The 16456-nt window shown below is 34.6% G+C and overlaps 1 protein-coding gene across 2 annotated transcripts in view; it reads right to left on the bottom strand.

Annotated features, from left to right (window-relative positions):
* The window catches only part of LOC127803533 (uncharacterized), a 31967-nt gene extending 25259 nt beyond the window's left edge, over window positions 1-6708 (bottom strand). Inside the window, exon 1 of one of the 2 annotated variants that reach the window (XM_052339814.1) lies at window positions 6302-6708. The gene's annotated coding sequence lies outside the window, so the exon portion shown is untranslated. The remainder of the gene's footprint in view (window positions 1-6301) is intronic. The other variant, XM_052339815.1, reaches the window with a different exon arrangement.
* Between the last annotated feature and the right edge of the window lie 9748 nt (window positions 6709-16456).

The raw sequence follows: 16456 nt of genomic DNA, 5'->3' as shown, positions 1-16456 counted from the left end.
ATATTGATGCTTGAATCCTCCTTTGGTCTAAGCACTTGAACAGCTATAGCAACAGCTGCTATAGCATTCTTAGTTTTAGAATCCAATTTCAAATTAATACCGAAAGTAGTTGCACTATCCGAGTTAACTAGCCTGGGCGATCCAACACCTCTATCCACAAAGAGACCCCTGTGACCATCTTGTTTTTGCAATCGCAAAGGTGAATATGTTCCTATTGCCTTCAATTCAACCATGCCAGAACTTGAATAAACTGTAGAAGAATCTGTTACCATGGCCTCCATCTCCTTTACAATCGCAAGCCGATCAGAAGAAACGCCACCATCATTGGGTTGTGAAGCAATGCCTGAGCCCTCGGGACTAGAAAATACCCCAGTATGAATCAATAACCTTGGAGTTTTTGTTATGTTAGCAGCATAAATCAACCCTGAGTCTGCAAATGTTGAGGTTGCTGGGACAACATAATCTTCGAAATCAAGCTCCAAACTCATCGAAAAGTCATTCTTTAGTTTATACTCATAGTTTCCCCAATGTTTGTGTTGCTGCGCATTCCTCCTAACCCCTTTACAACTAGGGTTGGCTATCATACGACCAAGATCATCCTCATTGTCGCTATCATCCATCATTGGTCTTCTAGGATTAATGAAGACAGGACTAATGGCTGGTCTTCCCGGTTTAACGTAGCCGGCTTGATTCACGCCATTAATCCGGTTCCGATTATCCTTAACTCGTTGTAAAACGTCCAATTGGTTGCGGATTCGATCCAATTGTTGCTCCATTGTACGAGTTATTTCCCGTTGTTCTTCGATTACTCTCCAAACCGCAGGCAGCCCTTGATCACCGTCACAAGGTTGGTTGCTACCGTTACCTTCAAGATTGGCCATCTGATTGGTTGATGAACCGCTCTTATACCACCTGACGCAGCGTATAGCGCGAGTGTGAAGAAAACACACCAAAATAAACCCTTGAAAGAACAAACTTCAATGGCTGAAGTTTGGCTTTCAAGAAGACGCAAAAACAAGACTGTTTTGCTAAGAAAACCCAAATAGGTTGCTGAAATTTGATTGAGAAAATTTTGATTACAAACTCTAGATCCTAGGCATATTTATAGTATTTGGCTAATTCAAATCCATCTAATATTTGGAAAACAAAATCCAACTATAATCCTAATAGAAATAAATCATAAATAAAAGCTAACTAGAATCCTAATAAAAATAAAACCCTAATCAAACATGAAGTAGAATCCTAAATCAAGTAGAAACATGAAGTAGAATCCTAAATCAAGTAGAATCATGAATTAGAATCGTAAATCAAGTAGAATTCTAAAACTTAAGAAATATTAAAATATTGTTCCGGTGTTACTATTCTGGTGATACTGTTTCAGTTTGGTTGAGTCGGACTTGGACCGGGTCTTAATTGGTGACCGCGTCAAATTCTACTAAAGGAAGTATGTTTTTGGAGTCTGTTGATGGTTCTAGCTATTCAAAGACTGGGGAAAAGATGTTTCAATTATTAAGTAAATGTGTGAAAAATATTGGAGTTAAGAAATGTGGTGCAAGTGGTCACCGATAGTGCTTCAAACAATGTTTTAGCAGGTATGAAATTCATTTTTGTAATTTGTATTATGTTTATAAATAGAACAATTTGAATATTCATTAGATATTTATTATTTACTAATATCTTATTAATTTCACTCTAAATAATAACAAGAAAATTTTTAAAGGCAAAATATCCTACGTTGTTTTGGACACCATGTGCACCGCATTGCTTGGATTTAATGTTGGAAGATATTTTCAAGTTGCCTAATATGAAGAAGTCATTTGAGAGAGCTGTTATGGTGAATAGCTACATCTATACTCGTTCGGGTCTAGTAAACGTGCTTAGAAGGTTTACTGACAAGAAAGAGTTGTTGAGACCTGCAAAAACACAGTTTACAACTGCCTTTATCACTTTGGGCATGATGCATAGTCTGAAAATCAACCTTAGAAGGATGTTTACCTCCGAGGAGTACATGACAAGCAAGTGGGTAAAAGAAGCAGGGGCTAAAAAGGTTTTAGAAGTGATTTTAATGCCTTCATTTTGGAACAATGTTGCATATGCTTTAAAGGTGGCTAGTCCATTGGGGAGGTTGCCCAAGAAGTTATAAACCCCACACCAGAAGCATAAACTTCCAATATGAGACAAGTCTCATACCTTATTGTGGACAATGTCACAACTCAAGGGTAGTTAGAGGGGTATTATTGTAATAAGGTTGTAGTAGTTAGTAGAAGGTATTTTGTGAGTTGTTAGGAACACATGGGTGCTATTTTCCAAATTTCATTTACTATTGAATAGCCTATAAATAGGCTCTAGTATGTAGAGAAATGTATGTTGAAATAACATAGTGAATTCATATTTTCCCTCCTTACTTTCTCCCTCTTATTCTTCCTAATTCTCTCTCATTTCTTTTGTTTCTGCTGTATATCTCCCTCCAATTCTTCTTTGTTCCCCTCCCGAATCCTTCCCAATTCCTTCCTAGACCCTAGCTAAATCCTAGGGTCGTGACAAATGGTATTAGAGCCAATCCTTCCTAGGCTGTGAATTCAATCAAACTCTGGTGAAGACAAGGCTGAGGTGATTTCGGAAATCTGTAATTCATGCACGTTCAAGCAACAATTGAGTCCGGAGAACTTGCATGCGATTGAGTTCAAAATTGAGATTTGGATCTGTCTGATCTGAGAGGTGAAGTGGAATTCAGATTGATCCTAGAAGGCAAATGTTATTGGCTACGTCGGAATCGTTAAACGGAGGAGGGCGGCTCGAATTGGTGTTGAGATTCGGCGGATTCTGAGTGATTTGAGATCAGGCGAGTGACTCGGAATTGAGGTGTGTTGAATCACAGAAGAAGTGACGAAGTGTGGCGAAGCAAAATCGCATCCGATCAGGCAGTTTTCAAAATCGGGGATTCGTAGCAAGGTTTGACAGAGGTTGATGCTCGGAATAAAAAGACTATCTTCAGCCGCGGAATCAAAATCAGGAAGGCGTTGCAAGCTGAAAGAGTTCCGACCGGACATTGATTAAAATTTTCAAGCAAATCAAAGGGCGCAACGGAAGTAGCACCGAAAACGAGAAGTTGGTCGGTGATTGGGTGTGGAATCAAACAAGTTACGGAAGGAGATTCAAGAAGCAACAAACTCTGGGAAATTCTGGAGCCAATTAAATGGTGATTGGGCATGGGTTGGGGCGATTATTGAATCTGATTGACCGAAGGAAGCTAGCAATCGATTCAGAAGCCTCTTATGGATCCAATGAAAACTCTGTGATATAAGTAAAAGCCTCTTTGTCAAGTTCGAATTTGTTGTTCGTTAATTTCATGTGCTTCAAGAAGTTTCCTTCAGATTCTCATATGGCATGAACTGGAAATTGCTTGGATTTTGATCGTGTTTCTGAAGTCTGGAGTCATCGCTTAGTGAGCTACTCCAATTTATTGCCTGAGATCAGTCAGATTAACTGAATTGAGAGACAAAGACACCGATTCCAGCTGGAGGGGAAGTCACTATTGGCTGTTGCGATCAACTTTTGGTTGTTGCTCTCTTGATTAGAAGGTGATTTTGATTCTGTTAGGTTAAGTAACAGGCCAGTACGCGTGATGTGCTGCTATTTGTGATCAGAAGGCAGCAAGGCCAAGCAACACAAGATCCAGAAAGAGAAACCCAGCTTTAGGTGCATGTTGCAGCTACCTCATTGATCTGTCCTAACACCAAACGGTTACACAAATTCGATTGGGCAACCTGGTAATCGGCCATGGTGGAGGGGATGGGAATGAAACGGTTGGAAACCAAGACAGACAATCTGGTAATTGGTGTCAAGCAGCTCCAAGTGGAGGCAAGTTGCTACCAATCGGAGTATGTGGACAATCTGGATTTAGCCTTTAGCGGCAGCAGATCAGCCAGCAGTTGAACACATTGAGCAAGTTAGCTAAGCAACCTAATGTTCGCCTTCCGAGGAAATTCACTCCCAAGGCCTCATCAGCACCCATTCTAACTACGCCAATGAATAAACAAAGGCCACAGAATCCGAGGGAAGCGAAGGACAAAGCTGAGGCAGAGGAGGATAACTGGGACCAAGGGGTTGGCAATAATCACTCCACCATTCTAGAGTCACGAATGGACATTCCCCCGTTTGAAAGAGAAAGACCTCAGTGGTGGATCCGACGGTGCGAACGGATGTTCTACCAACACCGAGTAGTGGAAAGGGATAAAGTGAAAAAGGTTGTAACTTATTTGGATGGTGTTGCATACATTTGGTTCCAAAATTGGAGCTAGGGAAGGCTGGAATTGAGCTAGCCGCAGTTTGTAATTGACTTGTGTAACCGGTTTGGAGAAAGGACCAAAACCTATATTATCAAGGGAGCTTCTAAGGCTGTTAATCTGGAGAAGCAAGAAGGTGATGAGGAAGAAAAAGAAGTGGAAGAAGGGATTGAAGAATTGGGGGATGGCAGTCCAACAGTTGGCGGCATCTCAAGCACCCCCACTGGTGCTGGGAATCCAGATGCTAAAACCCTCAATATAACACCATTGGAGGAGGTAACTATGGAGAATGAAGTTGAGATGTTTGCTAGCAATCTGGGAGCCAAAGATCTTGGAATGGAAACGACCACAACAGCCTTAGATTGTGGAGATCTTAAATCTATTTCTCTTGAAAGAATAGGAATGGAAGGAGTTGTTGAATTACTTACTATGGATCATGTAACTCCAACTGAGAAATCAGTCGATTGGGAGGAAAGTTGTACCTTAATCAAAGTGGATAACCAATGGAGGGCAGTTTAATATTGGTTAGAGGTTAAAGGAGGATGCTTGCATGATATTGATTACACTAAAACCTTCCAGCAATATGTTTCTAATTTGGAGCCATGGAGGAAGCAAAAGGATAAAGCGAAAGAAGATGAAAGGAAGAAAGGGAAGGGATTCCTTGTTGAAGGGACCAAGACTCTTCTTGTTTTGCTTATTCATGTTTCTATTGGTGTGGCAGCAAGACATAATGTTGTTGCTGCTGAGGAGAAAGAACAGAGAAAGCAAAAGAAAAGGGAAAAACAAGATAAGAAAAAGGAAAAACGAAGAAGAAACCCATGGGTGAAGATGGGCATTGAATAAAGAAACGATAGCTTGGTTGTAATAAGTTTTTTGGGGACAAGAAACCTTTCAAGAGGAGGGGAATGTCACAACTCAAGGATAGTTAGAAGGGTATTATTGTAATAAGATTGTAGTAGTTAGTAGGAGGTATTTTGTGAGTTGTTAGGAGCACATGGGTGCTATTTTTCAGATTTCATTTACTATTGAATAGCCTATAAATAGGCTCTAGTATGTAGAGAAAGTTATGCTGAAATAACCTAGTGAATTCATATTTTCCCTCCTTACTTTCTCCCTCTCATTCTTCCTAATTCTCTCTCATTTCTTTTGTTTCTGTTGTATATCTCCCTCAAATTCTTCTCCGTTTCCCTCCCGAATCTTTCCCAATTCCTTCCTAGACCCTAGCTAAATCCTAGGGTCGTGACAATCCTGTTAAGAGCAACTCCCCAATTTCTGTCCTACTCCTTCGAGGATAGTTACTTTGGGGATGTAATATGCTGTTTTTAGCATGACTGATATATCATATATGGATTCTTTTTCCAATTATTGAATTGGAATAATTTATTCAGAGCATCTCCCAGTCTTAAATAGGAAGTTGTTACTAAGAGGACTTACTGAGGCCTGGTTCCTTGTTGAACTTTCTGTTAAATTTCTACCGATATGGTTGCGATGTGAAACTGGAAGATCTGGGAATAACTCAAGCAATGTACTGGAAACTGTGTGCACAAGGAAATAGGTAAGGTTCAGAACCAAGAACGTGGAGGAGTTTCAGAAAAGAAAGAACCTGCAAACCAGCAAGGAAGCAGAGAGAGATGAAGACAGACGAGGAGAAGAAGAGAATGAGAATGAAACAATAGTAGAAGGAGAAGACGAAGGGAAGATGTAGGAAGGATTTGCAGTGGTAGCAGCAGCAGAAAGAAGAACAGCAGGGAAGTGGGAAAAGAAGTTGGGCAGGGAAGGGAGGGATTCTTTTTTTTTGTCCCCGCTTAGTTGAGGGAGGGATTCCAAATATTCAACTTTTATTCATTCTAAAAAATATATAATGTTGCATCGCATCAATCAGCCATATTTATGGGCTCAATAAAACTCCCACAACAACAAGAGCTCTTTGTATAACTAATCCCTATCTAATATGATAACCAAGATCGCTCGCCGGATCTACAGAAATAAGAACAGAACGTGGCCGAAAACCTTACCGTGGAAGAAGATGAAGATCTGCCGGTGGCCTGAAACTCGAAATCGGAGATGGTCTTCTGCGGAGATGGCGACGAACACGAAGTCGGAGCTGGTCTTTTGCGGAGATGGCGACGAGGCCCAAGACGGAGCTTGTCTTCGGCGGTGGATGGCGACTCACAGGAAGTCGGAGATCGGAGAAGGCGACGAAGCCCAAGTCTGAGCTCGACTTCGGCGGTGGATGGCGACGAAGCCCAAGTCTGAGCTTGACTTCGGCGGTGGATGGCGACGAAGAGGAAGGGGACAAAGCCGGCGCGAATGGGAGAGGAAAACCCTAGGAAATTTGGGTGACAGAAGCAATGGAATTTGGGTGGACAGATGCAACACGCGGGGAGTGAAATTAGAACCCACCCACCCCATGGAAAACCAATTCCAGCAAAATGAGAAATTCGCCTCCACCGAAAGTTAGAAATCAATTTATTTGAAAAAATTATCTAATCAAACACTACAAAATTAAAATTTAAATGAAAAATAATTATATTTTATAAAAAAAATATACGCACCTTAATATAATGAGAACAAAATTGCTGGATACTTCAAGGTTTACACTAATTGCACATAGTATTTTTATGTTTAAAAAGATATAATAAATATTTCATTAATTAATTACTGTCATATATTTTAAAATAATAAAATGCCATCATATATTAAAAAAAATTATTTTTTCTCCTCCAATCACCCTGTCTTTTCTAATAATATCTTCTCTTCAAACCGACACTAACAATGCTCTTCTCTTTTTATCTTATTTTTTATATAATATTGGTAATAAATTCTTTCTCATTTTTTATCGAGCATTGACGAACTCTTTTTTCTATTTCTCTATTTCTTTTATTTATTCTCTTTCCTTCCTTATTTCAAATGTAATGCATAAGTAAACTTTCTTTTCTTAGTTTAAGACATTCACAAATCTCAATGTGTGCACAAGATATTCAATTAGTGCTGATGTGATTTATATATCATTATTGATCAACCTCCTCTCACTATAACTCGCTACTATCTCATTAAGTTTATCTCTTTATATTTATATTTATATTTATATTTATATATATATACATATATATAAGTATATCATTAGATATGGCTTTTATAATCCAAATTCATTTGAGTTCCACAATCTTTCCTTATTTTCTCCATCTCTCTATTTTAAGACCTTTGTTCTCTATTTTTCTTCTTTCTCCTTTCATTTAATTATTTCTCTCTTTTCTCTCAATTTCTTTTATTCTTATTTTTTTCAACATAAACCCCAACAATCGTTAGGGTTTAAACGTATTGATGATGATCAATTGTTGTTAACCATAGGCAATCACCATCAATTATTTTTATTTTTACAATAATTTTAAAATTAAGAGTTTTTTTTGTTATTTTAACCACCCCCAACGTCCAACTAAACATAGGCATATTCAATACTATTATGCTTAGAGCAAATCTCATGGATGATTCTTGTAAATTACACTAATATAATATTAATTGAGCTAGGTTTTGATGAATTTAAGTTATTTTTATTAAATTTCAAAATAATTTTTGACATAAGATTGTCAAATTTAAAAGATGAATATGCTAACAATATTATCATGAAAACATTGATAAATCCATAAATGACACAAGAGACATACCTAATAATTATATTAGGTAGTGTTTGCTAACCAATATATAGATCGAAAAATATGATATATGAAAATATTCCAAATTTTTGTCATTTTTAATGTGTTTATTAAACTTAACTGACGACTCTCGAAAAAGAAGTCATGTGACTTCTTATCTAACATTTTTTAGATATGATTAACTCTCTCTTTTAAAATAAACATATCTCAAACCTTATGGATAAGAAAAAATGATGTATATATCCATCAGTGCATTTCAAAAAATTTAACAAATAGTTTGATAAAAATTTTGGAACAGTTTCCTGTTGAAAATAAAGTATTAAACATATGGGGCCAAAAATGTATTTTTTAAATATGCAATACTATCTTAAAGTTTAATCGATTAAAAGTAATCTATAAAGTTTAATTTTGAGCAATTGGGTATTAAGTTATCATAGAATTAATGTGCAGAGATAGGATTTGTATTTCTAAATTAATGAGAAGTCAATTTATAAATACCAAAAATTATTAACTACCTAATTCAATTACAAATAATAGGTTATGGTCCCTAATTGAATGGCGATTTTCTTTTTCTCTTTGTATCCTCATCAACAAATAAAAACTTACAAGAACTACGTATCAACTAGAAGATTATAACTCGTTTGATCAATCACAACAATGGACATATGTACGCTTCTATTATCTTCATTCCTCGTCTTCTCTTTTAATTAAGATGGGAATCTAAAACTATGTTTTGAGTCATTATATTTGGATATAGTTGTGGTTTATGCATATTGTTTTAAGTTTTGATAATTTCTCCAAATGGCATCAGAGCTTTCTCATGCTTGATTTAGAGAATTTATGAATTTTGAAGATTTGGAGAATTAATTTTAGGTATTAGAAATTCTGATATTGGGGTTGTGTTGTTCATCACCATTTTTGATCGAAGAAAAATAATATATATATATATATATTTATATCAGGATTGTGCATGCAGTTTTCTGCCTCTACCTGTGCAATTTCTGGTGCAACTGCATCAGTGTTCTTCCACCGCCGGTGCCTCTTTTCTCTCGTGAATGCCTCTGCATTTCTAATATTTATTATATATATATATATATATAGCCTTCTCCAATTTCATTGGGCCCACATTAATTGTAACTTCAATTTGGGTTATTTTTCAAATATGCTGGGCCTCCAAATATCCATCAATATTATAATATATGGTGCACATGGTGGCCTTCACTTCCGATTCCAATTTGATAATAAAAGTAGGCAGCACATTAAGTGTATTTTTTTGCCTTCGAATTACTATAATACATAATAGATTAAGGAATCGATTATAATTCAAATACATCATATATCATATAATTTCTTATATTCAACCTGGACAATGAAACATGAGACAATGTCCCAAACAAAGTTAAACAATATTAAATACTAGGGATAAGGCACAGTGTAATTAAAAAAAATTAAATAGTAAATTTAAATGCGAAATAATCAATCACTGAACTCAGATTCGCACCCTCAATCGCAAAGAGCACTATTGTCCATCGTCGCCCCCCTCGCCCCTCCACCATTGCTCTCGATTCACACCTTTCTCGCCAGTCGCCCCCACTCGCACCACCTGCTGTCGCCCCCCGCCACCGCACCACCAGACCAGACCAAATCTGACATCGCCCATATCTCTTCATCTCCTCCGCCATCCCACATTCTCTCTCTCTCTCTCTCTAAAATAACCTATTGCCCAAAGAGCACCATTCGCCGATCATTGCTCCCTTCGCCCTGCCACCGCCGCGAGCATCGTCCGTCGTCGCCCCTCCCTCTATGCTCGTATCCCTCATCTTTCTAAGTTTCTCAGCCTACTGTTCCCCCCTCTCTCACATTACTCTCTCTTCCTCTTGTCTATTTTTCTCTTCTCCTTCACAAACATCTCATCTTATTAATTAAACATATATAATTAAATTTGGGGTAAAAACAAAAGTTAAGTTTCCAGTTGAGAGTAAAAAAAATGTTAATGAAAACTTAAAATTTATTTTTTTCAAATATGTAATTTGTTTGTTCTAAAATAATAGAGTAAAACATAACATCAAATGAAGATTGATTTATTATTCAAAATATATTTGGTTTGCTTTCTTACTATTTTCTTTAACAAAAAAGAGGCATCGCTTGTTTTTTAATAAAAATGAGATTTTCACCCTAATTAAAATCAAAACTAATTATATTTGTATTAATATTATTACCAAATATAATGTCATTTTTTCTTTAGCGTGTAATGTTTTCTACTTTCCTTTTTACTCTTCTTATTATTTTTTTAAGAACTTCTTATAAGAAAAATAAAAATTAAAAAATATATATTATATAGTTTCCTTTTCATCACATATTCGTTTTCTTCTCTTATATTTTTACATCACATATTCATTTTCTTCTCTTATATTTTTATATATTATTATGCTATGCTGTAAATGCAATATGTGTTTTTCTCTTATTCTTTTTCTTCTCTTTTTAATGCTTACTTTAACATGTTTCAGAAAAACAAAATTCAGATTAAATATTTTAAAAATATAAATTAAAAAAAGTATATGACACTAAATTCCTAACATTAACTTTTAAAAATTATTGAGAAACCATACTATAGGATGGGCATTTTTCTTCCTTTTGCAAGGGATATCATTTTCTTTTTCCTTTGCCTTTGCCTATAATAATAAAAAATAAGTAAACCAATGTTGAAGTGACTTTTAAGCTTACCTCACGAATGCTATTAAGGTCACACTTATCACGAATAACAATATTAATATTTCTGTCTTGAAGAAATCGAATCTTTACATGTAAACACTTTAGAGTGATAAATAAAATTTGATACACAAATAAAAAAATTAGTATACAGAGTCGATATTACGGTTCGGTATAAGTCTCCATTCACCTGTAAAGTATGAGGAAAAAGTATTTTATTAGAAGAAAATTAGATATGATAAGTATTTTTTTAAAAAAACAAAATAGGCCTTAAATTAAATTTATATAAACAAAAAAAAAACTATCACACTTCAACCTAAAAAACAAATCAGTTGTTACCAAATCAGATAATAAAATTTAATATTTTATTTAAATAAATAATTGCCATGGATAGAATAGATGATGAGAAGACGAAAAAAAAAAACATAAACTAACATGATAAAAGGCCAATCCAATGTTTAGAATAGATGTATTTTAACAATCACATTAAAATGATAAAATTAAAATCAGAGCATAAGGTGGTGTTCTCTTTGTGTTTCAGTTTTGTATTTTGAGTTTTGAATTCATTTTTAGTTTTATGTTTTGAGTGTCTATTTTGAGATTTTTGAAAATGTGTTCTTTTTGTCATTTTGAAAAACTATTTCTCAAAACAAAAAACTAGAAAACGCGTTTACTTTGAAATTTTAAAAACAGTTTATTTTTTATTATTATGATATTTTATTTAATGAATTTAATTTAAAATAAATTATAAACATTTATTAGTAAATTATAAATTCAATTCAAATATTTTAAATTATAAAATAAAATTTAAATAAAATAAAAAAAATTAATAATCTTAAAAATATCATTAAAAAAATTAATACAAACAAAACATATCACATATTCAATTTAATATTTAAATAAAATAAAATAAAAAAAATAAATAACAGAAAATAAAAATAAAAAAAACTAGAGAAGTGCAACCCATCTTCTTTCTTCTTCCATCTAGGGTTATGTGTAGCCCATCTTCCGCCGCCGTCGTCTCTTCCTTTCACCGTTGGTCGCCCATGTTTCTCCTCATCATCATCGTCGATCGCACCATCTCTTTCCTCACCTATCATCGCGGCGGCCGACTTTCTCATCATCGTTGATTGCCCCATCTCCTTCCTCAAACAGTCGACCATGGCATTTAGTGGCGGGCAAGGAGGAGTCGATGACAGTGGTGGCAAGCGAAGAGGAGTCGATGATAGTGATGGCGAGCAAAGAAGAGTTGACAATAGTGGTGGCGAGCGAGGAGGAATCGGCGACAGTGGTGGCGGGCGAGAAGCAGTTAGCGATAATGGTGGAAGATGAAGGAGAAGAGATGAGAGGAGAGAGAAAGAGAGGGTTGCCTTGCGAGTGCAAGAATGGGTTTGGGGGTCGGTTGGGAAGGGGGGAAGGTTCTGTGTTTTGGGATTGTTTTCTGTTTTCAGTGAGTTTTCACTGAAAACACCCAAAACAACAAATGTTGTTTTGGGTTTTCTTTGTAAAAATTTTAGTTGTTTTTGAAAACACGTTTTTGAAAATAACAAAGAGAACACATTTTCAGTGTTTTGAAAAATTAAAAATAGAAAACAGCCCGAAAACACCAAAGAGAACAAGCCCTAATTTTTCTAGAAAGACTTAAATAAGTTATAATTTTTTAATTTGAGAGTGGGAATTATATAAACACATATATTTGGGACCTACATATAAACACATAAAATTGTATAAACACAAAATTTTGTAAGATTACATTAACACATATAATTGTATATAAATACATAATTTTATAAGAGTGGACCTAAATAAACACATATGAAAAAAATAAAAAATAAAATTATATATTTGGGTCCAACTTAATTGTACCCAATGTTAGAAATTGAATAAAATTTTTAAGAAAATGTTTGAACAGTGGGTCCAACTCATAATTTGTTTTTCTTTTGTTATATTTTTTTATACTTCTAATACTAAATGTAAAAAATGTACAGTACACATACAAAATGTAAAAAATCTATATACATACACACGCACACACACTGTTTGTAATGAATATATACATAAAATATATTATCATTCACTGTGTGTATTTGTAAGATTATATAAACACATATAATTGTATATAAACACATAATTTTATAAGAATGGGACCTACATAAACACATGAAAAAAATAAAAAATAAAATTATAACTCATTTTCGTCCCATCATTTTTTTTTTTTTAAATTGTATATTTGGGTCCAACTTAATTGTACCCAATGTTAGAAATTGAATAAAATTTTTAAGAAAATATTTGAACATATTGTTTGAACAGTGGGTCCAACTTATAATTTTTTTTTCTTTTGTTATATTTTTTGGTGCTTCCAATACTAAATGTAAAAAATCTATATACATACACACGCACACACTGTCTGCAATGAATATATACATAAAATCGGTAAGATCGATAACTTAGTGAAGGAATGAATAATTCACATCATATATACATATATTCATTGTGGAATATATTCATTGCAAATACTTGCAAAGACATATATTCATACACACGCACACACACTGTTTCTAATACATATATTCTATATACACACAAGCACACACATTGTTTCCAATACATATATTCATTGCAAATACTTCACATCATTACACACGCGCACACTGTGGGTTATCTCCTTTTCACTGTGTATATGTATCATTCACTGCTGCAACTTCACTTAAGATCGGTAATGATGTGAAGTTGCAAACGTTTGTTCTGATTACATAACTTCACTAAAAATCTCCATAGTAGAAACCCATATCAGAAAATTGGGCAAAATCAAAAGCGAGAAACGATCCAAAAGCATAGGTTTGAAACCATTTCATCATCAAACACCCAATTTCACCAAAGAAAACCTCAACCAACTAAACCCAAAACCTTCTTAAGCATTAAAAACAAAAACCTAGAAACTCAAGGGGCTATATGCTTGCCATCAGACCTGAAAAACTAAGCAAAATACATACACGCACGCACACTTCTGCCCCTATCTTCAACAAACAAATCATGGACACACACACAAAATATATATAAAATGATTACATCACACATATACATACACACAAAATGCAGAAAATACAGTTACACTCACGCACACACATATACATACACACGTACACATATGACGATGGAGTTGGAGGCGTATAGGTAGAGGTGATTGAGCTAGAGGTGGCGCGGCAGCGAGGAGGTGACGATAGAGCTTGAGGCGATGGCGGCGATGGAGAGCTGCCCGTTACCTAATGGAGAGCTGCTCGTGGGTGGGTGAGAGGAAGAGAGTAGAAGAGAGAGACAGTGAGTGAGGGACACGAGTGGATGGGAGAAAGAGAGAAAGAGTGGGACATAAAGAGAGAAACATATGGGAAGTGACTGGGTGGGAAAAAGCCGCAGAGAGAGAAGAAGAGAGATAGGAGAAGTGACTGAGCGGGAAAAAAATGATCTAAGCCATTCATCTGAAAAAAAATCAATCTAAGCCATTGAAATGTATGCATTTTCAAAAACCATTATGTTTTATTATATAGATATTCAATTTAATTATATTATTATAATAATTTAAAATTTTATAATTTTATATTAAATAATATATTTATAAAATTATAAATAAATATATTAATGTATTTATAAATGAGCTCATTCACAAACTATTCATGAACTTCTAATCGAACATGTTCATGAATTTCTAATCGAATCCATTAGTATTTACGTGTCTTTAATTGAACTCAAGTTCAGCTCATTTACAAATCAAACTTTAAAGTTATGCTCAAGTTCAACTCGTTTACATTAACAAACGAACTCAAATGAGTTTTTGTTTTAGACGAACATTGAGCTGCTCACGAATGACTTGACTCATTTGCGACCCTAAATAAGAATAGAGATGTAGACACAGGGACAAGTAGAGGAGTCCTTTGTCCATTCATTTCCCATTATTATCCTTACTAGCCACCATTATTAAGAACTCAATTTATCTAAGTTTAAAGGTCCCATGTTAGATTTAGGCTTTTTCATTGTTCAAACAAAACCCAAATTTAGGTTTCATTTGAACATCTAAGTTTATTGGTTCAAGTGAAACCGATATTCAAATGAAACTCAAATTAAATCCCGCTTTCATTTGAAAGAACCCAAAATTGATTAATTTCTTTCAAATGTAACCTATGTGTCAAATGAAGAAAATAGATGGACTTACTATTATTATAATTGTGACTCAGAATTCAAATTTTACTGAGATTTAGACTTTTAATTTAACTATGATTATGATTTCGAATTTGATTATGATTAAGATATTATGAAATTTGATTTTGACTGTAATTTATTTTATCAAGAGGAATATTCTTATAAATCATCTTTTGATTATAATATGATTTCCTGTATATATCCATGGATGATTTAGATGTATAAATATGTTAATATATTGTAACCCTGTTCAATCGGCCAAACCAACCAAGAGCAAGCATAGTAAAATAGAAATACAATAACACAAAGCTTTACGTGTTCGGATCCAAATGAATCCTACTCATGGCAGAGAATCCGCCTCTAGTCAATCCACTATGAATAGTTTCGATTACAAGAGATTACATCGGCTTATAATAAAGAAATCAAGATCAATATGCAAGTACAACAGTATTGAATACAAATTGAAAATAAATACACTTTCAAGACACAAGAGAAAATCTATTCAACCTGATCTCGCGATCAAGACAAGTATTTGTGTTCTTATCAATTTCAATCCTTCACACCTCAGGCGATTTCCAATAGAGATTAAACAATACCAACACTTATCAATAAATCTTACCAACAAGTCGATCAATCGAATAATGGATTCACCAGGGAAGTGTCCCCCTTCAAAGAGGCGCCGATTAGGGTTTTCAAATGTGCGAAATGGGGAGAAGGCAATCTCATGACATTAGGGCAACATAAGCCCTTATATAGTAGCAGGCAAAATTAGGCCCGCAAGAGATAAACGCATGAGCCAAGAGACATGAGCTTTTAGCCCATATCAAGAAACACACGGCCCAACCAAGAATGAAACATGTGGCGCACATAATAATTAAGCCCACTTAACAACAACCGTAGAACATATTATATACACATTTAAATGTGACGTGGATAAAATAAAGCAACCCATTTGAGACACATAAACCTAACAAAATAGATGTTCAATACACTGGAATTAGTTGTAGCTATATCACTTTTGTTGTAGCAATATTTACTTAGTGATAGTTTATTCTTTCTACTCGTGATTTGTACCGATTTAGGTTTTTCACATAAATTTTTTTGTTCGTTTGTGTGATTGATAATGTGATTGTGGTTTGTATCCAATCTAATTTCTTAACAACAACCAATAAAGGTGGATTAGAAAAGAACAGAGAATGAGAAATAGAGAATGAAAGTCGAGTTAATAGTCAAACCCATTACATAGTAGGTTTGCCAATTAGAACCTATTAAGGCGAGTTCTACCGGAGATATATTTATATATATATTTGTATTAATTCTAAGAAAAGGTTTTTCAAACTAGAAATCTAGGTTCAAAACTAAGTTTTTCAAACTCAAAAATTTATGCTCAATAAATCTATCTAAGCTCATCAATGATTATTTTACTCTATACACAATGCTAATGGGTCGCAAAGAGGAGAGAGAAAGACAAGAGAGAAGACTGATATCATCGCTAGCCATGTGATAGCCCATCGATGACCTCTAATCACTCATTAGCAACCATCAACAATGTGATATAGAGTTGAGATATAAAAGATGAGAGGAAAATGATAAGAGAGAGAAATATAGGGTAGG

The sequence above is a fragment of the Diospyros lotus genome, chromosome 6 (genome assembly GCF_014633365.1).
Source record: "Diospyros lotus cultivar Yz01 chromosome 6, ASM1463336v1, whole genome shotgun sequence".
NCBI lineage: Eukaryota > Viridiplantae > Streptophyta > Magnoliopsida > Ericales > Ebenaceae > Diospyros > Diospyros lotus.
This window is presented reverse-complemented; position numbering and strand designations above follow the sequence as displayed.